At 42.2% G+C, this 27723-nt stretch overlaps 1 protein-coding gene across 1 annotated transcript in view; it reads right to left on the bottom strand.

The window, feature by feature from the left end:
* LOC149864883 (putative acyl-CoA dehydrogenase 6) overlaps positions 1 to 27723 on the bottom strand; it is a 179058-nt gene that overhangs the window by 105161 nt on the left and 46174 nt on the right. The gene's annotated exons all lie outside the window — the stretch shown is intronic.

A 27723-nucleotide genomic window follows, 5' to 3' on the forward strand; every position in this document is an offset into this window, starting at 1 on the left:
TTTACAAGTATTAACCTAGAACAGAGTGAATTAGTTTACTAAGGCTTAATAGGGCCACATGTGCAGATGCTGAGATTTTATTGCAGAGCTAGAGCTAATTAGGCAACTCCACAGTAACATCTTGTGTAGATGTGCCCAGTGCTTTCAAATTTGCTCCTCACTTACATGTCTTCAGGGAGAGCAGGGTTGGATAGTAAATGGGGAAGGGGCTGGAGAGGGAAGAAGTTGGGGCGGGGCTAAAGGTAAGGGGGCCACCTAAACCACCCCCCCCAGATTTATCTTCCCAGTAGCAGTGCGGAGGGGAGAAATTAAAGGCAAATCTCCAATAATTAAATTCTATACCCAGAAAATTGTAACAAATTTATACATTTTACACATAACAAATATAATTACTGGGGGGTTGCCTTATATTCAGGGTCATCTTATATTTTAGTAAATACAGAAATGTTAAGGTTCACAAACAAACTCATAACAGCAATTAATATTACCTAAGACAACTGCTCATGCCGCTTCTGTGCCTTGAAGCACCGAAAAAGCTCTTAGTATACTTTTTTCTTAGTAACTGCTTTCATATTTAATGAAAATAGCATCGATACTGTGGTTTTCAGTCAGTTTTAAAATAATTTAATTTGATTCTATGATTTTAAATTATGTAAGAAATATACAGTAAAATTAAAATTGAATCATTTGCTATTTTATCATTATTTAATGAAAAATCAAACCCAAATATTTTGGGCCAAAAATGGTACATTTTTTGCAAAATTACATTTTGTCAAAAATGATTTTCAAAAGGCACATCAAAAGTTGTTTTAAAGGAAAATGTTTGATTATCTAATAAGGATTTCTTTTTCAGTCTCAGCTGTGTTTTTATAAAACAAATATATATGTGCGCATACGTATGAATACAATCCTGAAATTTACAGTTTTGGGATGTTTTAATCCCCCCCAAAGCATTACAGATTTGTAAATGAAACACAATATTATATAAATGGTCTTTTCATAAATAATTATGAGATATTCCTGATTATAGACATAGATTTCATAGACATTAGGGCTGGAAGGGTCCTTAGAAGATCATCAAGTCCAGCCCCCTGCCCCAGGGGCAGGAAGTCAGCTGGGGTCATAGGATCCCAGCAAAATAGGCACCCAAATGTTTTGTAAAAGAGCCCAAAGCAGGTGCTTGCACCACCTCTGGTGGGAATCTATTTCAGGCCTTGGGAGCTTGGACAGTAAGGAAATTTTTTCTTATGTCCAGCCTAAAACGGTCTTGCAGGAGTTTGTGACTGCTTGACCTTGTCATCTCTGGGGGCACTCTGGTGAACAAGCATTCCCCCAAATCTTGATGTACACCCCTTATATACTTATAGACAGCCACTAGGTCCCCACTGAGCCTGCACTTTTCCAGGATGAAGAGTCCCATGGCTCTCAGTTTCTCATCTTAATTTACCTTTTTAAATTAAAGTGTAGGAGGGTTGAAATACTGTCATAGTCATTATGATATAGGAAATATGCAAGAAGTAAGGTTTTTTTGGTAATATGTTTTACTGAACGAACTGTATGGTTGGGAGACATGCTAGATAAGCTTTTGGGCACTATATAGTTATTTTAATAAAATACATCAAAAAACTTTGCTTCTAAAATAAAGTGAGCAGTCCTATCATAAATGCTTAAGTTTCAGATAGTTTAAATGATGACTTGACACTTAAATGGAGATTTAGGGAGAACAAATGCTGAATTTTGCCCACAGGATAATGCAAGGCACAGAGCAAGTTTGAGTAATTCAGTTACAAGTGAGTGGCAGAGCCAAGAATCAAACCTAGGTCTCTTAAGACTTATCTACACTGTCTTGTTGCCAAGATCAGAAGCATCTCCACAAGCATATCCTGCCCATTCAGTCCAGCTCCACGCATACTAGACCCTGAAAACAAGGCAAGCCATATTAGAGTAAACCTGAGTGCATGCAAATAGGCACTTCTAAGACAAAGACCCTGAGACCGGAGCTGGAGCAGGCACTCGGAGGCAGCTGTGTTTCCTCATTTTGGGGATATGGTATGTGCAGACTGGAAGTGAATTGACAGAGCATGGTTCCTGGTGGTGGTCCCAGGCTCAGCAGAGAGGTGCTGGAGAGCCCTTATTTTCCAACTTTGTTGTCTGGCTTTAGGGTCCACAATTTAACATCTTCATGTTCACCTAGAAAACATTCTGCAATTAGTATCTTTTTGCCTACATCTGGAGCATGAATAATTAATAGCAACTACATTTTTTCAGTGGAATTCAAATTAAGTTATTTTAAAGCTAACCAAGGTTCGGAACAACTAGGCCATTTTCATTAAATATTAACGCAGTGAGTGAGGGGAAAAAAGCACCGAGAGAGGTCTGCCTGGTTCTACTGCCAAGTCACAGGAGATTTACAGCATTTGCCTTAGGTCATATTAATTGCTTCTGTGAGTTTGTGTTTGACCCTCACAGTTCCTTTAACATAACCTGTGTTAAATATGTATACCTATATTAATATTCATAATGCAGTTGCATGAAATACATTTCTCAATATTCCTTGGGAAAAAAACAGTAAAAACCCCTTCCAGAATAGTCAAATCATTTTCTATGTCCAGCTAAAGTCATTTACTTCTTACAGAAAAAAAGGCTTTTCCAAAAACACAACAGAACCAGTTAATTACCAAAATACACTGCGCAATAGAAAGAGGTCATACAAAAACTATCATGTGCACTTCTTCCAGGAAGTTGGATATACATGCTGAAGAAAATATAAAACAGGTAATAATGGAATAATTCTTACTGCAAGACTGAAGGATTTTTATCCTGGCTGGTCCAATTAAAATATAAACAATCAAAGATTTCACGTGTCCTAAATGATGGTCAGAACAAGGAGCAAGGGCCTCAAGTTGCAGCAAGGAAGTTTAAATTGGATATTAGGAAAAACTTCCTCACTTGGAAGGTAAAGCACTGGAACAGGTTACCCAGAGAAGTAGTGGAATCTGAATCCTTGGAGTTTTTTAAGACCTGGCTGGGCAAGCCTTGGCTAGGATGATCTAGTTGGGGATGGTTCTGCTTTGTGCAGGAAGTTGAACTAGATGACTTCCTGAGGTCCCTTCCAATCTTAATCTTCTATGATTCTATGGTCTTTTGCTTTAGCAATACAGCAATGGGAAAAGATTGTCATTCAGCCTGATAAGGCCTGAACAGGATCTAGTTAGGTCCCCATTCTCTCAAGAGAAACTATATGGAGAAAATGAAAGACTTGTTATGACTGTTCCTTACATATGTCTTGTCATGACCATACACAATATGGGTCAAAAGTAGCTAGTAACAGGTGCCGCACACAGTCTTTATTCATATACGAGGGAAACAGTGGGTGTCTCTACAAGAGATGCTTAATGTGCAGACTAATTCTACTGCGCATTTAGGTGGCAGGCAAAGCCTGTGCTAATGCGCAATAGATTTAATTTACTGTGCAACAGCATCACAAAAAATCCTTTCATCTGTACTAATGCACAGTAGTGCAGAATACAGCACATTAAGTTAGTACCAAACACACACACACACACACACACACACACACACACACACACACTGCCCCACTCCCAGTCCTGACCCCAAGGTACTGGCATGGCCCCTTGCTCCCGTGGTCTGGTGATGCAGCCAGGAGTCACGTGGTGTTGGAGTGGTGCAAGGACAGGAAGGCAGAGAAATGGCGGGGTGGGGTGGGGCTGGGTTGCTTGGTCCTGTTGCAGGCTCCCTTTGGGTCCTACTGCCCCTGGCTCCTGTCATCTTTGACAGGCATCCAGAAGCAAATAAATATTAATTTTCAAAATTTTTTAGGGGCCCCGCAGACTAAATAGAATGGCCTGGCAAGCCAGATACAGCCTGCGGGCTGTATTTTGCCTGACTAAGACCATTTCTTCAGTCTAAGTAGCATAGCTTTCATTATACAACAAAAAATGTCTTCTTTCCTAATAGGTTAATTTGTGAAAGCCATATTTGCTAGGGCCATATAAGTCAGGAAATGAAATGTATCCAAAACCTTTATGCTGCCAAAGCTGGCACAAGGAAGGATGGATAAGGGTGAGAAAGGAAGGCATAGTGAGACAGACTTCCCGGCCCTTTAAGAACAAAACTTCCAAGACTTGTTTTTGTTTGTTTTGTTTTATTAAAGCCAATGAGAATTTTGCTCCCAAACTCAACAGGAGCTGACTTCATCATCTGTCAGCTTATCTCAGCAGGGCTGCAAGATACTGAATCCTGGGCCTATTTTTAATGCAGAACACAAAATTGACCACTCTCTACCGTGAGTCTGCATAAAGTCATTGGGAGAGGAACTAGTTCCATATCTGAGAGTCACAGTTAAAATATTTTTTGTGGTAGACTTTTTTTTTTTTTTAGACAGCTCTTTGGAGTCAGTTGGGGTTTTGAAACTTGGAAAAAATGGACATGTAGTGAATGAAGTGCAGAGGAAGCGAACAAACATGCACCATAAATGTTATTTATCAAATAGTCATTCTTTTTATGCCTAAGTCAATTTCCAAAGGCAAAAAAGACTGTGCGCCAAACTTCCATTCACTTTCAATGGGAGGTGGGTACCCGACTGCTATTTGTGCCTTCAAAATTTTTCCCAGTACTGGATTCATATAAGCAAAAATTATTACTGTGAGTGGGTTCACAGATATATAGAGTTCTAGTATCTAATACTGTTGCGGATTAAGGACCTCTTAATAAACTATAAATACCTGCCTTAGATCTGTCACAAGTTACTACCTTGACACCAAACCTAACAAAAATCCTTGCACCTAAATGTTATCTGCAGATTGGTATCTTTATAAAATGAGCTGTGCTTTCACTAGACATTTTAGAGTCAATATTAGGGAATATGAGAATAAAAATCATATTCAAATCAAATTCATATTTAACTAAGAAAGGGAACTTCCTAAGTTCACTTCTAATTATTTAATTATTTAAAATAGCTGGCGGTGGCCTTACTGCACATTGCAGAATCACAGAAAATTAGGTTTGGAAGGGGCCTCAGAAGGTCATCTAGTCCAACCGCCTACTCAAAGCAGGATCACCCCTAACTACATCATCCCAGCCAAGGCTTTGTCTAGCTGGGTCTTAAAAGCCTCCAAGGAAGGAGAGTTCACCACCTCTCTGGATAACCTGTTCCAGTGTTTTACTACCCTCCTAGTGACATTTTTTTCCTAATATCTAACCTAAAACTTTCCTTGCTGCAACTTGAGACGATTGTTCCTTGTTCTGTCATCTGCCACCACAATCTAGCTCTATCTTTTCTGGAACCACCCTTCGGGTAGTTGAAGGCTGCCATCAAATCCCCCCTCAGTCTTCTCTTCTCTAGACTAAATAAGCCCAGTTACCTCAGCCTCTCCTCAGAAGCCATGTGCCCCAGCCTCCTCACCATTTTCACTGCCACCTGCTAAACTCTCTCCAAATGGTTGATCTGCTGGCAACACTCCTATAATGCAGCCCAGTATGCCCCTAGCCTGTACTAGGGCATGAGACTGTTCCACTCTAAGTGCAGGACTTTTGTTAACCTCTGCTGGACTCTCTCCGATTTGTCCACATCCTTTCTGTAGTAGGGGGCCAAAACTGGACACACTACTCCAGATGTGGCCTCACAAATGCTGAATAGTGGGGAATAATCACTTCCCTTGATCTGCTTGCAATGTTTCTACTAATACAGCCCAGTATACTGGTAGCCTGCTTAATAACAACGGCATACTGTTGGCTCATATTCAGCTTATCGCCCAGTGTAACCCCCAGTTCTTTTCTGCAGAACTGCTGCTTAGCCAGTCAGTCCCCAGCCTGTACCATTGCATGGGATTGTTCCATCCTAAGTGTAGGACTTTGTACTTTTCTTTACTGTGCCTCATAAGACTTTTTTTGGTCCAATCCTCCAATTTATCTAGGTCTCGCTGAATCCTAGCCCTACCCTCCCATGTATCTACTACTCCCCCCCAGCTTGGTGTCACCTGCAAACTTCCTGGAAGTGCACTCCATCCCATCTTCCAGATCACTGATGAAGATATTGAACAAAACCAACCCCACGATCAACCACTGGGGTAATCCACATGATACCAGCTGCCAACCAGACACCAAGCCATTGATTACTGCCCTCTGAGCCTGATGATACAGCCAGTTTTCTATCTACTTTACAGTCCATTCTTCCAACCCAGATTTCCTGAGCTTGCCTGGGAGACTGTATCAAAAGCCTTGCTAAAATCAGGGTATACCACATATACTGGTCTCCCTACATCCACAGAGCCAGTCTTCTCATCACAGAAAGCAATCAGGTTGGCCAGGCATGACTTGCCCTTGGTGAATCCATGCTGACTGTTCCTAATCACCTTCTTTTCCTCCAAGCGCTTAGAAATGGATTCTTTGAGGATCTGCTCCATGATTTTTACAAGGACTGAGGTGAAGCTGTCCGGTCTGTAGTTTTTTAAGTATGGGCAGTATGTTTGCCCTTTTCCAATCATCCAGGACCTCTCTCAATCATCATGAGTTTAAGGATGATTACCAGCAGCTCTGCAATCACATAAGACAACTCATTCGATGTCCTCGAGTTCATCTCACCCGGCCCCATAGACTTGTATTTATCCAGCTTTTCTAAATAGTCTCCAAGCTGTTCTTTCACCACTGTTGACTGCTAGCAGGTGCAATTGTCTGGGAGCTGACCTTGCCTGTGAAGACAGGTAAAAAAGGCACTGAGTACTTCAGCTTTTTCTGCATCCTCTGTCACCAGGTTGCCTCCTCCATTCAGTAAGGGACCCACACTTTCCATGATCTTCTTGTTACTGATATACTTGTAGAAACCCTTCCTGTCACCCTTTCACATCCCTTGCTACCTTCAGCTACAACTGTGCTTTGGCCTTCTTGACTTAATCTCTGCATGCCAGAACAATACTCCTATACTCTTCCCTAGTTGTCTTTCCAAGTTCCTGCTTCTCATAAGCTTCCTTTTTGTGATTTAATTTACTGAAGAGTTCCTTGCTAAGCCCAGCTGGTCTTCTGCCATACTTGCTAGTCTTCCTGCATGCTGGGATGGTTTGTTTCTGCACTCTCAGTAAGGCTTCTTTAGAAAGTACAGCTAGATCTCTTTGACTCCTCTCCCCCTCAGACTGGCTTCCCAAGAGTAACAGTGCTGCCCTCCTCAGCGGCATTCTAGCAGCTTATGAGGGACACCCCCGAGTCCCTTAATATTTCACTTCTGTATTTTGGCTTGTATCCTGCCTTTACTCTCCTGCCACGACTTGATGTAACTATTGTTTAGATGTTTTTACAAGCGAGAGACTGCCTATTGTACTTCTATGTTGGGGTTCTCAGACATCATGGGATTTTCCCCGTCTTTCTCTAGCTAGGCATAAACCCACCAGGTAGCATGCAACTCTGAGGCTCTAGCATCGTAATACTTTCTGGGCCCGTGGCCCTCCTTTTGCACTCACTACAGCACCAGGCCTTCTGGCCCCCTTTTACACTACGCCCCTGGGTGCCAAATTGTTGGGTCTTCTGCCTCCTCAGGCTCAGCCCCTTTCTTATAGCTCAGGCTACTAGCCAAGATGCACTCACCGGGACCCAACTTCAAAGTCCTGCAGCCACTGGCCCTATACTACTGCACCTCCTAGTGCACTGGGCTGTTTGGCCTTTTACGACTGTGCCCCAAGGCGCTAACGAGGTCTCCTCCTCTCCTATAGCCTCGACCACAAACCACGGTTTACCAGTCAAACACAAAACAGTAAGTCCATTGGCTATAACCAAAAACAAAAATAAAATCAAGGAAGGCAGTATGCCAGTTCATGTTTTTCCATGGCTCTGTGCTTCTGCTTCCCACTGTCTGCTATGCTCTTTCTTGTGGGGCTGCTGCAGCTTCTTTAAGTCATCAGGAGTTCCCTCTTCTGCTGCCAAGCCTCTTTGCCAGCTCAGCCCAGTGTTTTTATAGTTCTGGCCTGCCCGCTTCCAGTCACCTGACTAGCTGGCAAGGCTCAGCTTTTAACTCCTATCCTGCCAGCAAGCTGTGCCTGGAAAGTTCTGGTCTTAAAGGAACTGGCCTGCTTTCTGGTAACAGGGCTAGGGTTCCCTATTACACCAAGGGATCCTGCTCATGAGTTTGCTCAGTGAGTCAAAGTCTGCTTTTCTAAAGTCCAGTGTCCTTACTCTGCTGCTTTCCATCCTTCCTTTCCTCAGGATCCTAAACTGAATCATCTCGTGGTCACTGCTACCCAAGTTGCCATCCACTACATTCCCCACCAATTCTTCCCAGTTTGTGAGCAAGTCAAAAAGAGCATGGCCCCTAGTTGACCACTGCAGCACTTGCACCAGGAAGTTGTCCCCACTGCTGTCCAGAAACTTCCTGGATTGCCTGTGCATTGCCATATTGCCCTTCCATCAGATGTCAGGGATATTGAAAACCCCCATGAGAACTAGGGCCTGTGATCAGGAAACATCCACTAGCTGTATAAAGAAAGCCTCATCCATCACTTCCTCCTGGCCTGGGGGTCTACAGCAGACCTCCACCACAGCATCGCCCTTGTTTCTCTCTGACCCTAACCCAGAGACTTTTGACAGACCTATCTTCAGTTTCATACTGGAGCTTTGAGCAATAGCATAAAGTGAAACTCCTCCTCCTCTTCTCTCCTGCCTGTCCTTCCTGAACAGTTTATACCCATCCAAGATAGTGCTCCAGTCATTCGAGCTATCCCACCAAGTCTCTGTTATTCTAATCATGTCACTGTACAAGGACTTCCAATTCTTCTTGTTTTGTTTCCCACACTCCATGCATGCATGTACAGGCACCTAAGGTAACTGAGTCAATTGCCCCGATTTCTCAGGAAGAATGAAAACACCTCCCTTGTTGCCCCCTCCTTCTTGCTTTTACTCCAGGTCACCCACTTCCCCACTTACCTCAGGGCTTTGGTCTCCATCCCCTGGCAAACCTAGTTTAAAGCCCTGCTTACTAGGTTAGAAAGCTCTCCTCCTCACTAGGTTAGCAGACCAGTCTGTAAAGGTGCTCTTCCCTCCCTTCATCAAGTGGATCCCATATCTTCCTAGCAGTCCTTCTTGGAACATCATCCCATGGTCAAAGAAAACAAAGCCCCACCCTACTGGTGACACCATCCGCAAAGTCATGCATTGATGTGCAGGATGCACCCACTCCTGCTCGGGTCCTTTCCCTTGACTGGAAGAATTGAAGGGAACGTAACCTGAGCCCCTGTCCCCTTCACCCTTGCACTCAGAGCCCTGCATTCACTTTTGATTTGTTCAGGGTCTCCCCTGGCAGTATCACTGGTGCCCACATGAATGAGCAGTCAGAGGGCCAAATGAGTCTTAGTAATCCTTCTGTGACATCCTGGATACAGGGTCCAGGAAAGCAGCAGACTTCCTGAGAGACAACAGATCAGGTCAGCAGATGGATCCCTCCACCCCCTGTAGAAGGGAGTCTCCGACCACCACCATCCATCACTTCTTCTTCATGGCGGTCATCTCGATCCTTCCCAGCTTTGGGAGCCCTGGCCTTTCCTCCTCCACCAACGGAACTTGCCCTCCACCAATGGAACTTTCTTCTTGCCCTCTGTTGCTAGGACTCCATATCTATTCTCCAGATGAACAACTGCATGTGGAGATGAAGATTTCTGCTTGCTGCCAGAGGTCGCAAGCATATGGCTTCCAGCTTCCACCCTCCTGGGAGTCCATGTCCTTTCTCTCTTCCCTTCTCTAGCACTGCTTCTAGCAGTTCTTCCTCCACAGTCCCAAGGGCCTCTTCTAGCACAGAACTGATTAACTCTTTAAGGCAGAGGATGCTTTGGAGCCTGGCCACCTCCTCCAGGAGCTCTTTGGCCTGTTCCCTGAGAGACATCACCAGGAGGCACCATTCACATTGCAGGCACTCCCCAACCTGGCTATCACCAAAAGGAACCTGCAAGCCCCTGTCCCCAGAGTGCCAAACTTCAACCTGAGTGGAAGCTTCAATGGTGAGCAGTCCTGCCTGGACAGAAACCTCACAGGTGCAAGCAAAGACAGTAGCAGTGGCTCTGGCATTGCAACATCCTCCAGCCATTTCCCTGGATCTCTTAATTGGCCGCTTCTCTCTTACTGCCCTTCTTCCAAGCACACCTTCCCTAGTGAACTCGCCTGAAAGCTGGCCTGTTTGCTGCTCCTTAGCCCTAAAGGGTTCCTTTTTTCCTGCTACCTCACACCAAGCTGAAAGGCTCCCCCCTCAAAGCACGGGTTAGGGGGGCAGCAAACTGACTTGTGAACTGCCTGCAAACTTCTTGCCCTAGTTGCTGCCCCTGTTTGCTGACTCCCTGGTCACTCATGGAGTCTCCTTTTGTACCCTGCTGAGCCTGAACTGGCTCCACCCCCTCATAAGAGCTTCTGTGAGGTGCAGGCAACAATTACACAGCAACTGGTGCTTGGATACCACTAATTTATTTTAAATGTAGCTTTGTTCACTTTACCATTAAAATACATTAAGTTTGGCCTTGATATTTTAACAGTGGACAGATTAAAAATAAGCAACCTAATGCAGAATGATGTGTGAAACAATAAGCATGCACTTTAATGTGTGTTATGCAAAGATGATTTCTTACTGTAATTGATAGAAAATTGACAGGAAAAAAAAATTAAGTTCCTAAGCATAAAACTGGAGAAAGTGTTGCCTTAATTTAAAAAAAGGTTCTTTGGGGTCCAAACCAGCTCAGCTCTTTATGTAGGCCACCCATGGGAGTTATTCTAGTTTGGGATTAAAGCAACTAATAATGGCTATGCTGAGCACGGAGCAGAGATGAATATCACGAGAACCAGGGATTATACAACATGAGAGATGGACAGAAGGATTTGATTTAATACCTTGTTCTATCACAGATTCTCTTTGTGATCTAAGTGCTTCAAATTTTCATCTGTAAAATGGACATAAAACTTCCTCTCTCATACCCATAGCTTTACACCCCATTTCCCAGCAAAGTCCCAGCAGCTGCACGTAACAGGGAAGGCAGCCAGCTCCATTGCGTGAGACTTCCTTCTAGTGGCACACAAGTGCCGGGAGCAACACAAGTCACGGGGAGCCCCACATGATAGAGGCAGGCTGGCCTGGCTCTTTCCTTGCTACCACATGCAGTTCCCAGAACTGGTTGGAGGCCTGCATGGACTATGAGCACCCCAAGGGCCTGCTGCCTGCTGCTGCTAGCAGCAGGGGTTGGGCGCCATGGGAGTGGGGGTCCCCTCACCCTCCCTCACTTCCCACACATTCACACCCTGCCCCCACAACCCTCCCACATATACACACACCCCGCAACATACCATATGCCCCCCACAGCCACAAACCCCACACATGCACCCACCATACCTCACCATACACGCACAGACCCCCACAACCCCACCCCCATAATCCCCCCCACACACAATACTGTATACAAGAGTAAGACTTTATTTTTGAGCTATTATGCAATCATCTCTATATACACTACACAAACTGAAATAAATCAGGAAACATATTTTTTAAATAAAATTAATATATGTTATAATAGATGTTTGACTTTTAGTATACCATTTTTTTTTCCTGGTTCCAAGATGGCAATCCCCCTCTCAAAAGGAGTACTTCCAGGGCAAGGGGAAGGACTTTCAGTGGCAAAGATCAGGGGTTACAGGTGGGATTTCTGGTCCCAAGACAGCAACCAAGGGTCAGAGCACCTGTCAAGAGGCAGCCCTTGACAGCTCACCAAAACTCATTAAGCGGCCCCTTCAGCCAAAATAATTTCCCACCCCGCCTTACGTGGAACTTTTTAGTTAATTCATGCCTTCTATTATAAGCTAGTACTAATTATCCGTAGACTGGCCATCCAGAGAGTCTTTCAGAGCCGTACAGCTCAGAAGCAAGGGATATGTTTTTACTGAATCAAACCCCTCTCTCTATTGTACTGGCAGTACCATGTACTCTGCAACAGTGACCTCTAAAGTTCAGGTAACTAGTCATTTTCCCCTTACCAAAAATAATCTTGATTACTTATAATGTTTTCTGTGTGACTGTGGTTTTGTACCTCCTAAGAAGTACCTTGTGAAGACATCATGGAGTTAAATTTCAACCCACTTTCTGTAAATCAAACTTTAAATGTCAATGATGTTAACCAATTCACTACTACTCACTTTAGCAGCAATATGTAACTAGTTAGGATTAAGGACAGAATGCATGGTTCAGGTGCTGTCTGTGTAATTCTAGCTTTGATTATAGCACTGTGTTACGACTAAAACTCAGTGCCTTAAACAAAATCTATATATCTATTATTACATAATTTAACTTGCATTTCAGTGCCTATTCAATGCTAATAGTTTTCTTGTAGGTATTAGCATGCTTAAATACCTTAACATTTGAGGAGTTAATCAGCTGGTAATTAACCTATAGAACTTTATAGTTGTTTTTAAATGTTCACTGATTAAAGTAAATTTCAAATAAAAGCTGCTTCACACTGTCAAAAATAATGCTCTGAATTATAATCTGCCTTCCAAAGGTAATTTTGTATAATCTCTGCCATCTTTTCATGCAATCTTTTATGCTACAAAGTAGATTCTATATGCCAACATGGAGTGTGAGGTCGCACAGTGCATGGAGAAACGTTCAGAACCTAGGTCACTACTATTCATAGTATTAACACAGTATTAAAATTAGTAAACATTATTTTGAAGTATTAAAGGAATTGTGCCATCAGCATTTTCATTCAGACATCTGCAACAGAGACATTTTTATTTATTTTTAAGGATTTGGATAAAGGTCTCACCATCAGCAACTCCCATGCAGAGACTTAATTTCCATGCAGTTTTCTATGTCATCCTTTGCAGGGGGATGTGCCGTCACCCATTACTGATATATGGAGAAGGGTTTTCTCTGAAACTGGTATTCTGACGATACTCTTGTGGGTCTCCGTGTTCCTCCTAGTTACTTGGCAGAAAACTTCACTACATATTTCTCCTGGAACCAACGTCAGACCAAAGGGGTGGGACAAACAGGTGAAAAATAATCCAAAATGCTGACAGGTCCCAGAGAACTCAAGAGGAAAGGAAAAAACATTCATTTCAGAGGCAGCGCTCCTGTCATGCAAGTTCAGCAGAAAGTTTCTGTGACACTTGCCCACCCACGTCCAGACATTCCTCTCCTGAAAACCCTGTGCTTTCAGTGTGTAGAACTGCAGCAACCACATTACAGACCCAATTAATGGCTTGTGCTGGGGAATTATTATACCTATCTCTTGTTCTGAAGTTTGAACTCTTACAGTTCTGACACTAGACACCAAGTTATTTTTCACTGTGAGGCTTTTACCTTAATCACTTTCTTTAAGCCTAAGGACAAATGGAAAAATAATCCTGTTAAAGCAGGATCAGAGGCTTGAAAAGATTTTGAAGTTCTGTACTTATCTACAGTGCGTTTCGGAAACCTGCTTAGCAGCTTAAATCAGGTTTTCTCAAAAAAAAATTTTTCATCTTCCACTCAGAGCCATTCTTCTCCTGTAAATATTAAACTGACATGGTTTCTCCTCAAAAAACTAAACTAGAGAACAGTGATACATTATATAAAATGTTCCAGGGTCCAGACTCTGATCTCAGGTACACATGTGCAGCTCCTAAGCCACTCTAGTGGCTTCAATGATTTTATACTGTTCTGAATGAAAACAGAATTCAACCCACAACTCTAGTGTGGGCCTTACAATTAAATAAAGAAGAAAATATCCCACAGAACCTGATATCTTTTTTCATATTTTGGTGGTCAGTTTTTTGATTTTAAAAACTGGTGATAATGACACTAAAAAAGTTGTAACAGCCACAATGAAATGTTTTCTTTCATAGTCCAGTTTTGAGAAAGAAGAAACTGGATTGTCACTAGCTGTAAATACAATTTGGATTTGGAAAGGTTAAAACAGAGTTATGAAGTGGAAATGCTTTTTTGAGAAGGAAAAATCAGAGCATTTGCTGTGGAAATCAGGTAGTTTCTTCCTGGTATTTGTCTCACCGGGCCTTTTCCTCCTCTCTCTCCTGTCACTTCCCCCATTCAGTAATCATATCCTGCTCTGGGAAGAAGTTCTATGACTTCCAAACTGATTCATCACAAAGAATGAGCAAGAGAGAGAGAGCTCTAAAGTACGAATAGATTCCTAAGTCATGACTGGTCACACCGTGTTGCACAAGTTAAAAAGGGGGGTTGAAAGATTCATTTACATTTAAATACATCCGATACATTATTGTAAGGTTCTGATGTCCCACCTTCCCAATAACTTGGAGGTAAGGAGATTTCCACTTATAACCTTGCACTTCATCACAATTGCACTTATGGGTCCAACCAGCCATTTAAATTAAGCCTGATTCTAATTGCATGAAGCTGACTGAACTCTGAGAGATTTACATGTCAGGTAACATTTTCTAGTGAAAGTTTCCCAATTCAAAGATCACTGAAATTTGAATTATAAATAAATATAGGCTGCCCAGCTAGCATAGTCAAAAAGTTATATTGGGAACTGAAGTCACTCGCCATCTAAAATGGATTCTAGAAATATAAGCTAAAACATGGCACCCAGCAGCAGGGTCACAACTTACCCTAACCAGGGGTCTTCAAGGGGACAAGTATCACCCACAAACTGGATGACACTTGCTGGAATGGAGAACAGCAGAAGTCTTAAGTTCTCCAGTGTAAATGAATACTGTGGTGGTCAGGCCCCCCACGGTGCAGTGATGCCATACGATGCATATAGAACTGCTCCCTGCATGTTTTGCAACATGGATTTTCAACCTTTTTGGGCCAGTGTACCCCTGGTGGCCAGACGCAGAGCAACGTACCCCTGGTGGCCAGACGCCAAGCATGGGAGGAGGGGGCACATGGCTGAATATAGAGTGGCAGCAGCCGCTGCATGTAACCTTCCCCCTGCGTCCAGCTGGGCAGGTAGCGTCTGCGCAGGATGATACGTGGTGCCGCTCTGTCCCCAGCCATGCATACCACCTAGGGCCTTCTTAAGTACCCCTGAGGGTATGCATACTCCTGGCTGACAAGCCCTGTTTTACAACACTGTCATTTAGAGCACTTCTTATAGCACTATAAAAGTTAATGCACTATAAAGATACAGAGCTCTTAAACATGACAAGCGCAGTGTTTGGTGTGGGGAAGGATGAAGTGGGGGGACCTCCCTACACTTCCCAAGCTAGGAGGCAGGGTGTGCTCTGCAGCTTCCTGGGCCACCTCCACTGGTCAGAAACTTAACCAGAGTACAGAAGTTATTTAAAACACTGTAGGTTGCTAAAGTGCTGTAAAAAACAGTGCTTCAAATTTAATACCTCATTTAACAAAGGTTAATTTAAAGCACTGTATCTATTTTTAAAGCGTTGTAAAGCCATGCACTTCTGTTAAGTCGTGGCAATAAAGTACTTTTAAATGGCAAAAAAAGGAACTTCTGTACACACCCATACAGCCTTGAAATGTGTTGCATTGGCCTGAGAAGCCTAAAAATATTGACTTGGTTTAAGTATAAAACTAGTATAAACACTAGGAATGTGAGAATTATGGAAGGCACTGCTGTTCCTGGGTGATTTGCAAATGAGTAGCTTCTAATTATGGATGAGAAAAATCAAGGAAAAGACCAAGAGAGGAGCAAGATGTCATTTAGAGCTAAAAAAAAAAAAAAAAGGAGCTCTAGGCACAGTGACTAACTTATCAGTGAAGTTATTCTACCATAGATGAACACAAGAGAACTTGGCTATGCACAAGGGAAACTGAATGCATCTGAGGAGCTTTAAATTACTAGCCAAGTATGAGTACAGAGTTGTGCACAGGTAGCATCTGGATGTCCTAGAAGGAACTCACAGACTTGCTCAAGAACATAAGGGAAACCTTTGCCAACTGCTTCTTTATACCAGCTTTTTTACTGCTGCTTTCATTACTGAGATTATTTACAAGAAATGTATATTGGTAAACACGAGCAAATTAGGGGGCGGAAAAACCATACTATTGCTTCTGTCTGTTCTCCACTCATTTACCTCCTGAAGAAGGAGTTTGACATACACATTAAAAAATTAATCCACAAATAAAGTCCAATTAAAATCAAAGAGTTTCAGCACTGATTCCGATGACATTAAGATGTAGCTCTAACTGCCCACCATGACGATTTAGGCCAGAGAAACAGAAATCTCCTATTAGAATTATCTGAGAGAGTAAATTATTCTATCTCCCAGAACAGAAAACTTGTGAACAGATCACTGAGAGACAGCCAAAGAGAAAGAATAGATAAAGACATCAGCATTTTACCAGCTTGAAGAGAAAATATCCAATTTAATCTTAATAAGCTTTCCCCATAAAGAAAAGTCAATCTATCTAAGCTGTCTCAACTGGTTTCAAATGTCATTGCCTTTAAATAAGGATTTCATAGCAAGCAGATGAAAAAGAGAAACACGTTTCAGGAATCCTAGGCATATTTTACCATGAAACCTGCCAATTTATCTTTTTTCTAAAGTGACAAGCCCAAATCTTTGCTATTTTCCACAAAATATCTATCATAAGGAAAAAAAACCATAGTGAATATGTGCTTTTTTGTTTACAATGTACATCACATTTAATGATGTAAACTGTAATATTATTATTAATTCAGTATTTTCACTTCAAAAGATAAAGTTAAAAGACCAGAACATAAGAACATTAAACTGCCATTTACTGAGTCAGATCACAGGTTTAATCTTTGCCCAACAACCTGTGTCACACAGTGGCAGAAAAAGGATGTGAAAGGAAGAGTGAACTGGGTATGACCAGGGGTTTTTCCACTGGCAAGTATTATCAGAGGCATAACAATTGCACAAATTAAACATAAAAAATAAAAAGCATAGTAACAAAGCTACAAGCAGGAAAACAGCAGTAGTTAAATGTGTTAGAAGACTGTTGATAATATTTAGGAAACCAATGTTAACCTATGCTGGCTTGATAAAATTGGTTTAATAATAAATAACTGTTCGACACTATCAGGAATCACAAAATCAGAAACTTCCTCTCATTGGTTTTGCTTTCACAGCCAGCCAGAAAGAAGGGGAGGAACATAAAAAAACCCAGGAATAATATTCAGGAGTATTATTGCTTCAGGTGTGTCAAACAAATGGCCCCTGGACTAAATTTGGGGGTGAAGGGGGAAACCTAACTGTGGCTACAGCCAAGTGCCTGGGCAAGACCTGCAGTGCTGGCACCACAGGAAAAAGCCTGGCACCACAGCTTGTTCCCACGGCAGCAGCCAAGTGCCTACAACATCGGGCTGCTTCCCATTGCACTGTTGGGGCTCCCCTGCCACAGGTTTCATCCAGGCATGTAACTGCTGTTGGGCAACAACAAGCTGTACTGTTGGGCTTCTTCCTGAGTTACTGCTAGGGCTCCAGTGCTGCAGGTCTTGCCCACTTGCTTGGCTGCAGCCACAGGAATTTTAGTTTCAATTTATTAAGGATTCTGGCTAAAGTCATCCTTCCAAAAACAACAGAACACACATACAATCATAATATAAATGTAAGCAAGAATAACAGAAATGCAAATATAATAATAAAATAAGGCCAACCATTGTAAAAGCATTATTTCTACTCCTAGAATTAATGTAATCAAGTAAAAATATGGTGATAAATCAGATTATAAATCTATAAAAATGCTGTGCACAGGTTCACAATTAATACAATAAAAAACAAATACAGTGATAAGTTTATTGGTCATATCCACAGTAAAGGATGTTTAGAGCTCTGATCGCTTCAGCCTTGTAAACAAAAATTGCAAGACAGTTTACTAAATATGGATCCATTTGCAGAAGGAGCCATATTAATTTCTCCCTATTTGAGAAGTACTGTATGTCAGTTTCTGCAAGAACGGTAATAAATGCTTTCTCCTTATGTCAATTATATAGAGGACATTCTAAGGCATAATGAATAGTGCCTTCCAAAAACTCCTAGACAGGCTGGGCAACATCTTTTATCCCTTGGAATGGAAAACCTATGTCCAGCCAAAACAGCTGTAGGCATGTCAGTCCTGAGCCTAGTCAAAGAGGTTCGCCATTTATTGTTGAGATCCAGCTGTAAATAACTTTCTCTCCCACAATCTAACTTCCAAAGAATATATACAGGGGTGATGCAATCAGCCCTAGCCACTGCAAAATCATTCTGTCTGGCAATATCTCAGAACCTTTGGAAAACCCAGACCTTTTCTATGGGGGAGAAGAGTCTTTTATTATCTTTGACATAGTGTCCCATCCCAGAAAATGCAGAAGTGCCAGAAAGAAAAGCTAGCCAGGGAGATTAAAGAGAAGTGGAGTTATTGATGTCTTCTATATAGCGCGATTTGAGCAAGCAAGATGGTAAAAGAGGCAGGATTTTATACCAGAATATTGCCATTCTAATAATAACATTAGTTAAAATGGAATCTAATCCCATCTCTAATCTCAAGAAGGATGCGGGAGTTGAGGGAGGAAGACCCAGAAGAGCCCTGAGAAACTTATTCTGAGATATGTCAACATCATCACTGGTGGCATAGCCCCATATTTCAGCACCAGACAGAATTTGAGATGCAATTTTGGCTTTATATCCTAATATGGGAGCTTGGCCTGATTGTCCTGCTGTGGTCTCATAAAATGTCTTTATAGCCACTGCTGATTGGGCTGCCTTAGTTTTAAGTGACTGAATGTGGTGTCTCCACGATGGAAAAGCTGTAAACATCCCACCCAAGTAACTATAAGTTTTAACAACTTCAGGTGATTCCGCCCCCCCCCATGTTCTATTGGTATTTCATCAAATGGCTTCCCCAAAACATTATTTGGGATTTATCATAATTTATCTTTAAATTGTTTTGTCCACAAAAATGCTCAAAAGTTGTAATTGCTCTCTGTAATCCAATGGCGGTCCTTGACAGTATGACGGTGTCATATACGTACATTAAAATAGGAATCAGGGTCGCTAGTAATTTTGGGGGATGAAAATGAGTCTCCTGCATGTTTCCAATAATGTCAGTCACATAAAGGTTAAATAGCAAAGGGGCAAAAATACATCCTTGTCTAATCCCTTTTTATGTCTGAAATTTCTGTGCAAGTTCACCCCTCAGGCCCCACCTAACTTGGGCCCATATATCTTTATGTTATTGTATCTAAAGATGCAAAAGAGAATGGTCAATCCCATAATTTAACAATTTCTCCCAAAGTTTACTTCTATCTATACTATCAAAAGCTCTTGACAGATCAACAAATGCAACATACAAAGCTCCAGGAAGAATCTGTACTGATGCTGACCCTCCTGTGCCCTGGCTTTCACCAGCTTGGCTGCCAAACACCCAGGAGAAAGCAGTGGCACTGGAGTCCTACCTAACAGCACTGTGGGGAGAAGCCTGGCATTGCAGTTTGTCCCCATAATAACAGATAAGCACCTGGGATGCCAGGCCTCTTTCTGCCAGGTCCCAAACCAGCTGGAGCAGGTACCATGTGCACTGGATCTGGCATCAGAGGTGAGAGAGGGCAGTCCATGGACATGATCCAGCCCACAGGGCTGACCCTGCACGATTCAGTACTCATCCAGCTGTGGGGCCGGACAAATTTAAGACCCTTGTTTTACTCCAAAATCAAAATATGGTATTCTTCTGCAAAGTATAAATTAACTTTTCTTCACTCTATATATAGTAAAAGCTGCATTATCCAGCACCTTACAAGCCAGCATGCTCTATTAACCACCATACTGACTTGTAAGGTAAAGTGAAACCAGAAGTGCCCACTGTGGCTGCTAAGCAGGCTTCCGAAATGCACTGGTTTCGCCGAGTCCCCATGGCCCGGGGCAAAGCAGCCTGCATGGGGCCCTCCTCCTTGTCCCTCGGGGCCCGCAGGAGGGGCAGCGATGTGGTGGGAGGGGCGGTGATGCCCCGGACACAGCAGGAGAGGCGGCGGCCCGAACAGGCAATGACACCTATTGAGGCCTCTCAGTTAACCGGCATATTTTGTTATCTGGCACCCCCGATTCCCTTTGGGTGCCAGATAACAAAGCTTTTGCTGTACATAGGTAAAACCCTTCCTAGACAATAAATAAGGAGGAGCATCCAAATCAAGGATGCACCATGCTCAATCAGACCAGTGCTTTGTCTAATCCACTATTTTGTCTTCAGCAGACACTACCAGATACTGAAGAGGAGGATGTAGAGAAACCCCTTAATGAATGAGTATGGCTAGAGTAGCCTTCTCATAAAGAAGTTTCCTAACTCATTCAGAGGGTAGCTTATTATCAGAGATATGAAAATACATCTTTTTATCTTCTTTAATGTAACTGCAGGCTTTCCCATTATCAATATAAATGTCTAACCTGTTCTGGAATCCTACTTTGTACATTTTGGCCTCAGTGACCTCATGTGACAACAAATTTCATAGGTTAATTATATGCTGTGTAATAAAGTGTTTTCTTGTACCAATTAAAAACTTACCGCCTTTTAGTTGCATAGAATGATCTCTTTTCAGTTGCACAAACTGACTTCATTCTTGCACAGAATGACTCTTAGTTTGCTAGAATTTGGGTAAATGTCTAAGTAAATAAAGCCAGATTGAGGCTAAATGTTTTGCGTACAGGAAATCAGTAGATAACAATCACAATCACAAACTCCCAACTTCCAGTACTACAGTATGAACTTTTAATTAGAAGACCTTCCTTCTCTTCCTTAAACCCCATTACTGAAGGAGAGGCAGAGTCAAGGATCAGTTGACCACCTCGAGCCTCCTGGACAAACTGACAGCAGCACAGGGCCCTTGAAAAAAACGGACAGCCCTTTCAGGTGCAGCCAGTGAGTGACCAGACCAGAGGAATGACTCCATGCTGCAGGGAAGCTGCATGAAGCCCCTGGGCCACCAGGCAGCCAAAAATAAGTATTTTGGGGCCTTAGATGGTAGCTTTGCCAGTGTGCTGTTAAACCAGGATGGGAAACCTTTTGCTTGAGAGCAGATGCTCATCTTTTCATTTGTATTTAAATACTGGAGGTCCAGATTGTGGCAACAGGGATGGAGGCCACCGAGAAGGGTGCCAAGGCCACTCCAGGTCCTAGACCCCTTGAATAGTCTAATGCTGCTGTTAGGGGAAGGACTGTGGTGTCAGACAGCAAAGACCAGGGCGTGAGAGCCCCAGAGTCTGTGAGGGTAAGACCAGGGGTAGAGGGACCCAGAGTTCACAAGGGCGAGACCAAGGGGTCCAGAGGACACTAGGATGAGACCATAGCATGTGAAAGGGCAGTAGGCAACACAGCAACACAGTGATTTTTGGCAATGTGAGGCTAATAGCAGAGTAGGTATGTATTGAGCAAAGCACTATACAATTCCCTAGAGAAATGTTAGGTGGTATATTCTAGACCACTATATGCATAATGATACTAGACACCTAGGACAAAGAGACAAACATGACCACACAGCAAATGACTGAGTTAATATTTCCAAACAAACCAAAATACTTGGAAGGGTAGAACTCTACTTTCCTGCCTTAAGAAACAAAGAAAATACTGCCTAGGAAAGCACATAAAATAGCAGAACAAAAATATACTTAAAAAAAAAAAAGCATAGATCAAGAAACAGTTAATTACATAAGCACAGTCTTTATTTTATATGTGCAGGATTATGAGCCTTTACAGTTCTATTATTTTACATGGATGCACTTACAGTTTGATTATGAATTACACCAAGAAAGCAGGATGAACAAACCTGTGAAGGGACAGAAGATAAGGCAAGGCTGAAGAGAGCCTTTTTTTCCCTTTTAAGAAAACTAAATTAAAGCTACAACAGCAGATTCTGAGAGAACAGAATTATAGTATTAAAATTGAGAATGCAAAGTTTTACATGCTAAAGGGATCTTTCCTATATCACACAATTCCTAACAACTTGGCCAACTATTAGAATATTTTATAATATTTTCTTTGAAATATTTCTTATATATATTTTTTTTAATTCTGCACATACACTTTAAAAAAACTGCTCCTGGATCTTTATACAGTAGAAGCTCTGTTATCCAGCATCCCCCGGGAATAGGGGATACCGTATAACAAAATGTGCCAGTTAATTAAGCGGCCTGAACAGGTGTCCTTGCCTGTTCAGGCCGCTGCTTCTCCCACCGCATCCAGGGCATCGCTACCCTTCCCGCTGCATCGCTGCCCCTTCCCGTGGGCCCTGCAGGCCCCACAGGACAGGGAGGCGGGCCCTGCACAGGCTGCTATGGCCTGGGCTGTGGGGGCTCGGCAGCGCAGGCTGCCTTGCCCCAGGCCATGGGGGCTCAGCAAAACCAGAAGTGCTACGGTGGACACTTCCAGTTTCATTTTACCTTACAAGCAGGCATGCCGGTTAATAGAGCATGCCAGCTTGTAAGGTGCCAGTTAATGGAACTTTTACCATAATAGGAATTTAACATATATTGAAAGAGAAATTAAAAGGTATTTTGGAGGGAGGAAGAGACGGCATTATACACACTGGGTGCGTCTGCACAAGTTGCTTACTGTATAGTAGCTTAATAACACTGTGCAGTAGTTTGCCAGTCAAAAACCATGTTAATAAGATACTGTGCGGTATTATTAAGCTACTGCATTCATGAAAAAATCATGCACCAGCACTAATGCACAGTACCTGTAGTTACTGCACAGTTAGTTAGTACTTCGTTAAGCAAGTAAAGTATTAAACTAAATGCACAGTAACTACTGCACATAAATGTGGAGACATGCCCACTAAGTTCCAAAAATTACTACAAGTATCATTACTACTTAGTTTTATAATGAAACGTGAGGACTGAGATACGTTCATCTTCCTGTTTCTGGCAAGCAACCACCCAGCTAAACCCACCTTGACAGTATGTCTCCTCTATTTGCACATTACACCAAGGAAAAAAGACCATGCAGGAAAAAAAGACCATGCAGGAAAGAAAAAAGCCACACTTATTTCTTGCTTCTCCCATTCACCTCCCTTTGATGCCCAGATGAACTTATCTTCTTTGCAACATTGCCACTAGCAGCAAAAGTGGCTCCACAAGACCCAGATGAGCTAACTGGAATTCATAGAACTCAGATCATGCTGCATGGTTTGAGACAACAACACACCATGTCTTGACTGGTGAATCTACTCTGGAGGCCCTGCTTAATGCTATTGTGACAGGTGTATTATCTCAAAGCTGGTCAGAATGCCAGGGAAGTATGCCCACCTGACTCACCTGCCATGTCTTTATGCAATAGAAAGAGTTATTTCTATGCAAGAGGCTGCCTTTTTTATGCCCTAATGCCCAGAGCCAACTATATGGCTCTGACCTTCCCTCTACCGTGTCCCATGTCTCACAGATGTTACTGCTATTGTCAGCTCTGTGCACCACTGTTGCTGGGCCCTCTGGCCCCTGTGTCTCTGCACCACCCAGGCACCGGGTTTTCTGGTGCCTGGCTCTCTGCACCACTGACTTCTGCCTCTGTGCCTCTCTCAGGTGCCTGGCTCTCTGCACCTCTCCTCAGTGCCTGGCTCTGCACCCATCTCTAGCCTCTCTCAAGCACCTGGCTCTGTGCTTCTCTCTCTGGAGCACCTATGGCTCTACACACTAGCATGCCCCAATGAGGCCTCCTCCTCCCCTATTAGCCTCATCCCAATCACCGGTAATAAATTATAACACAAAGAGAAGCCCCTAGGCTACAACATAACAATATAAAGGAGACTGTGTTCTGCCCCTTTAAGAAGGTAAAACCTCCACCCTTAAGAAAGCATGCTCCCCTAGTCCTGGATTCCTGGAGGAGTTCATGGAGTCTTACTGCATTTGAATCGTAAGTAGGCAGCACCAGAATTCAAGTAGCTCCCTTATGCAAGGGCTCCTTCCCCTAAGCATTGCCAGAGACAGAGAGTGCCTATGCTGGCTTCAGCCCTGAGCTTATATGTTCCTCAGGACCTTACCTCCTCCCGGTCATCTGACTGCCTGCAGGTGCTGGCCAATTATTCAATTAGGCTATTGGTCAGACTATGAAGCTCTACCCAGTCTACTTTTAGACTCACCATGTGACTGCTCCTCTATGCCGAACAACACTAAGTCAATTAATATTTGTCTGGCTTACAGGCTTCAGTTCAGTGTCTTCAGTTCCAATTACACTGTTACACATGCACAGCCCCTCTTCCCTTTGCCAGCCACCACTGAAAGATAATAACTTATTCATTGGTCTTCTACTTTATATCCAAAGTAGCTCTCTATACATGTGGATAGTTCTTGATAGACTTTGCATATCAGCCCCAACATAGCTAAGTGTCCCATAATAAAGTGACTGGTTGTGTACCCTCATCACAATCCCAGAAAAGAAATAAATCCCTTTGCACTCAGTATTTAATATAAAAATGAATGGAGAAAATGAGTCATATATAGTTTTAATAAAAAATAACGCATTTTCCATGTTCTCCATCCTTTTGTGTACTGGTATGCATCTCAAACCCATATGTTATTCTCCTATTTTTTTAAAAATAGCCTTAAGTAGTAAGAGCTATGTCCTGGCCTTAGGGAAGTCAAAATTCTATCACTTTATTTTATCTTCTACATGGGCAAGAGACCTCAAATTCCCATTCCAAGAATAGTAATTCTTGAAGGGTTTTTTTCTAAAATGTTTCTCTATGCTATGAATATGAGCATAATGGCTTTGGCATTCTTAAAAGCATATAAAAAGGTGGTTTCTAACAACACAAGGAGACAGAGAGATTTTTCTGAAAGCATACTGATAGAGACATCAGTTGTTTTACTCTGACAAGTGTAGGGACCATCTTAGATTTCTGAGGTCAGAGGAAACCAATGATGGCTGAAATAGGAAGATGCCATATCTTAGGATGTCCTAGGGCATATTGATAGTTCGGGGTTTGTTCAAGTCACAAGTTTGCCAGTTAGCCTACAGACTAATTTTTTTTTTTATAAGGGGTGGAAAAACCCACTTCCAAACCTACAACAATCTATCATTAAGTATAACAATGTCAATTTTCAAGCATTCATTTTCTTCAGGAGATGTAGTATTATGTATTTCTTTTGTTATCTTTTCAGCAGCTGTGCAGTTTAACATGCAGCTTTTCTGTCTTCATGATCAGAGAAGGATATGTTTATTCATTTTCTTAAAGAAAAGTATTTTTAGCTTGACTGGTCTCTAAATCTTCACTCCAAACCAAAAACCAACTCAAACCAAAATTACATTTTTTAAAATCTATTACCTAACTCCAGAGGTAGTGGTAAATGTGGAAAACATACATTATATAAAATTAAAACATAATCCACAAAATAGAATTCAGGTATGTTGCCGGCACAAGGTGCCCGGGGGAGGCAACAATTGGGTTCATTGCCCGGTGTGCGTCGCGCCAAATAAACACACTGGGGGAGAAGCAGACAGAGTTTATTTGAGCTCAAGTAAAAGGCACAGGGAGACTGTATTGTCTCAAATCCTGCACACCTAACCCTGCAACAGCGAGATCTTTATACCCCGGTCAGTTTCACTGTCAGTGATTTTCCACCAGCTGGCCCCCCCTCTTTCCCCCTTTCCCTCCTCCTTTCTCTCTCCAAGCGGTGCCCTTGCATTCCACAGATAACAGTTTTAGCTCGCCTGCTTTCCAGAAGGACAGGAGTTTGCAGGCGCCAGAGAAAGGGTTGCAAAGGTTGGGCAAGGGGGGGCTTTGGCTCTCTGAGCCTGGAGCAGAAGGACTTCCTCGACACTCGTGGTCTTCCATCCCTCTGAGTTACCCAGGGTTATGCCCAGTGTCACCAACAGGTATTAAAGACCATAAAACTTAGTAAGTTCAGCATCATAAATTAGGCCTATCTTCACATAAAATAATACAAAAATATTACCAAGGCTGCTGGACATTTCTTTCATTACTGGAATCTGATGCTTTATTTTGTTGTTAAAGATCACCTGACTATTAATCTGGGTCACTGTCAATTAGTCAACCTAGTTTCAAGTTCTCTCCTTCAGATAATTTCTACTTGGCTCCTGATTCAGTAGCTGAATCCCAGAACAGTGTTCAGATAGATCTTCCTTTCTACTCCTACAGATTTTACTATAAATAAGCACTGAAACACGTAAAGTTCTAAAAGTGCAGCATATGCTAAATGTCTCCCCCACCCTTATTATTTTTTCATTTTTAAGCTACCTTTGCACTTCTAAATCCTAGGTAGTTCTGGAGATGACAATACCGAGATGCACAAGAACACTGTTATTTCACTAATTTTATCTAACAAAAAAATATAAGCAATTTCACATGCCTACAAAAACAAACTTTTCTAAAGATATTGTGCCCAATTTTTCAGATTTAAGCTGACACCTGAACTTTTGTGCTCTTATTTAAAGTGGATTTCTGAAGCAGGTTTTCCCAAAACTAATTTTGTTACATCTGCAAAGAATTTCCTTCTACAAAGAAAGCAGTAAATAATTTTGTTCATTCTTATTCACCTTGTAGGCTCATTTGTTGATTTACCATATAATTAGTAAATATTTCAGAGAGCTAATTTACAGCTCCATTAGTATCCTTCTAAGTAGCCTAATGGCCCATCTCACCTTGAGGTGCAGTTTCCCAGAAATCTCTGCACCGATCTCCTTGAGACTTGGCAGGCTTCATCTCTTCAGAAGGGGATACCATCCCTGCATGTTTCATCCAAATCAGGCAAGGAATGATAAAGTTATAGGCAGTTTTGTGCTTCCCCATTATAGCCTATGGGCGAAATGTCGAAACAGCATCGAAAGAGTGAAACAGTTTCGACAAAACGAAACAGACCAGTGCTTTCAAAATGAAACGAAACTCAAAATGAAACACTGTTCCGTCAAACTGGAAGTAGAAGTGGAATGGTGCTGTTTTGCACAGCCCTATTGTGCAACACCTACATGACAACAGGAAGAGAGTTTAAATGACGTTTTATACCGATTCCGTACCATTTACTTCTAGACTTATGAAGGTGGCCTAAAACAAAGGTGACCCAGTTCAATGAAACCTAAATATTGCACACACCTTGTAGTATGCTCAGTGTTAATGGCTGAGCAGACTAATAGAATCAGAACACTGATGCCAGGGGTCACTTCATCTGCCTGTCAGTGACAAGCCACTAGATTTCTTCTATCCTATTTGTACCAACAAATTCTCCCACTGTCCTTCTCATTGTGTTTCACTCATTCTAACAAGAGCTAGTACCACAGATTCTCTTGTCAAGTCACTTCCTAACCACCAAGCCCAAATTATTTCCTTAGATCATGAATGCACAAAATGTAACTCCACCTACAACTAACAGTCCTTCCCAATTCTATCCAAATTATCAGATGCTTTAAAAGCTACCAGCCTGCCCCTCTGGGAAAGAAAAATAAAAGCAGGCAAAATTCTGTTTACACTTATGCTAGGCCCAAAGTGCTAATTAATGTACATGGAATAAGAATGGGCTAGTTTAAGTCAATATTTAAGGAAAAAAAATATTCCTCTTTTTAGTAAAAAGAATGTGAAATTCAAAATTTTTCTCAACTAGCTGTATTACATGAAAACATTATTGCTATTTTATTCCTCAGAGATAATAAACAGTATTAAACTCTTACATCTCAGATGTTTTCTCTTCTGAAAGAATGTGTGTATTTGTACACTAGAGAGAGGCACAACAAAGCTGGTTTTAAAAAGACAAAATGACCTACTCCTTCCTCTCTCGCTTTTCTATTGTAGATATCTGCATGATACAGATGAGATTTCTAAGGAC

Source organism: Crocodylus siamensis, chromosome 5, assembly GCF_052110815.1.
Source record: "Crocodylus siamensis isolate JL-2025a chromosome 5, ASM5211081v1, whole genome shotgun sequence".
NCBI lineage: Eukaryota > Metazoa > Chordata > Crocodylia > Crocodylidae > Crocodylus > Crocodylus siamensis.